The 2,447-nt window shown below is 38.7% G+C and overlaps 1 non-coding gene across 1 annotated transcript; it reads left to right on the top strand.

The window, feature by feature from the left end:
• The first annotated feature begins 1,998 nt into the window (after nt 1–1,998).
• Nucleotides 1,999–2,104, top strand: LOC118608141. Its single transcript, XR_004952937.1, has one exon. It is a non-coding gene; the product is annotated as a U6 spliceosomal RNA (small nuclear RNA).
• Nucleotides 2,105–2,447: the final 343 nt, after the last annotated feature.

Here is a 2,447-nt window from a genome sequence, read left to right as displayed (position 1 = left end):
ACACGTTTTTGTGTGCACATAAATTTTTAACTCACTTGGCTATTAAAACTCATAGGTATTCATATCTTTTAGGACATGGAGATGTCAATTTAAATATGTTTATCAGGAGAACGAACACATTATTAAGTAATACAAAGAAAAAGAATCACAGGCTTTTTAAGGTCAAGATTACATTCATAGAACAAGCCATAAGTTCTGAGTTCTGGATGTCTTACAAGACCTCTTTGTTAGAAATAACATTTTCGAGAACATTTTAAGAAACCAGAAAATCATCTTCTTATGTTGCCAGGATTTCTTATACCAACAGTTCGAAGGGCTTGTGGTTTTCCAGACCAAATGCTGAAATTCCATTATTTAGAACTGAGAAATAAAGACAGATCTAAGAAAACTAAAACTTACTATGGAAAAGAAAGGGGCAAAATAAGGTTATAAACTATTGGAATACGAGCATATAATGTTATTTGTCTATAGTGAAAATAGAAAAAAAACTGACAATGAATAGTTGAACTTCTGATTTATTATATTGGCAATCCATTCACCCCTAGTCCTTAGTACTGTTTGCTATGAAACTTGTTAAATAGTTTCATAAAGTCATTAAAACTTATCTCTTTTTTTCCAACAGATGTGCAGTAACACCTCTGCCAGTGGAGTTTTGCCTGAACAACAACAAAAAATAATTAGTCATTCAAACATAAAAGTGGCAAAAATTTCCCTTAAGGGATGAAAACTACAGAGAAATGAATAATCCTGAGTTGCACCCCTCAGTGCCAAATCAGGTACAAGTCACATAATATCCAAAGGCTTATAAAAACAACTGTGAAGTGTATAAGAAATATCTGTCAGGGTATGGGATCTTCTCTTACAAGCTAACAAGTTAGGCTGTTTTCACTTCCTGGTTGTCAGCAGCACAATAAACAGTATAAGCATCATCAGCATATTTGCATGGGTTTCCCATGTCCCCAAGTCCCACCAGGGCCATACAGAGGGGCCCAGGTGGACACACTATGTACCCAACGCAGCATTGCATCACAGCTGAGGAATACCAGCCTTGGGGAATTCACATCTTTTATAGTAAGGCTGCTCTCTGTCCCAGAAGGAGAGAGCACCTCATTTCTCAAGGCAGCTCCCTGGGAATACAGCCTTGAGAGATGGTCCAGGTAAGGAGGGTCAGGGGCCTCGCATTCTTAGCACACAAAACAAGAACGGGGACATTCCAGGCTGTGACAGATTGCATCTCTCAATGATATTATGCCCAGAGAGAAAATAGGCCATCTCTCCTTCTACATGAAGTGGACAGTATGTACTGCTCAAAGTTTTGCCCCTAGGAATATTTTCCTACGCGGCTGTCTTTCAGGGGCTAGAAGGCAGCCATCCACTTTTAACTGGTTCTGTCAAACTGTGCATAAACCAGGCCTGTGTTTTTCTCTGTTAACCACTCACAGAGAATTCTCTGGGAAGCCGTGAATGTAGGTTAAGGGAGAAGTAACTAGGAGGGAGCAAGTACCGTGGGAGTTTAAAATACCTCTTCATACAGTTTACTTGCGTCTTCTGACCAGCTTGAACTCAATCGTATGTATGTAGTATGATCATTTTCTAATGGAATACTGTTGTCACATCTGATTTTATGTTTCCATGGAGCAGATAACACCTAGTTCCTTATGGTCATTTCAAGTGTCATACATACACCACTCTCCTTTTACTTTCCAGATTTCCTGCCCATGCTTTCTACGGAGTGAACCCATCCAGAAGCTGGAAGGCAAGTTCCTTCCCACGGCACAGAGCAGGTAGAGAGGGTGGAGTGAATGTGGAAGGGCAAATGGAAGATATTCAACACAGCCCATAAATGGCATTGATGTCATTGCTGTGATTTTCTAAACCATTAAACCATTCTTGGTAAAGTTCCAAACAAAACAACTCATATTATTTTCAATTTACACAGTAGTTCCGTTCCTGGAAAATTCCAGGATATCAAAACTGTGCAAAAAATACTTTGAGTTATGCTTACTTCAGCAGTAATATACTAAAATTGGAATTGTAAGGAGAAGATAAGCATGGCCCCTGTGCTAGATTGACATGCAAATTTGTGAAAGCATTCCATATTTTTAAAAATCAATTTTAGAAAAAAAAGAAAAGTACTTTGAATTTACATGCGAAATGAGGTTTAGACTCAGAAAATTACAAATAGATTTTTCATATACATGAATCTCTAAGGGGACATTTGAAGATTATGTAAGAGGTAGGAAAATTTGTCCTTGTAAGAATGTCACATGCATTGAAGAACATATGACATTCCTGGCTCCTGCCCATTAACTGCCAAGAAATCCCTGCCAGGGGATTCCTGTCAACCACTGTAACAACCGAAATAGTCCCACGTGTTTTTGAAGCATACCTTCAGGTGGTACTATACCTAGCGAGACCCAGTCTCCTAAGGTGAAACATTTACCCTT

Source organism: Rousettus aegyptiacus, unplaced genomic scaffold, assembly GCF_014176215.1.
Source record: "Rousettus aegyptiacus isolate mRouAeg1 unplaced genomic scaffold, mRouAeg1.p scaffold_m13_p_9, whole genome shotgun sequence".
Lineage (NCBI taxonomy): Eukaryota > Metazoa > Chordata > Mammalia > Chiroptera > Pteropodidae > Rousettus > Rousettus aegyptiacus.
This window is presented reverse-complemented; position numbering and strand designations above follow the sequence as displayed.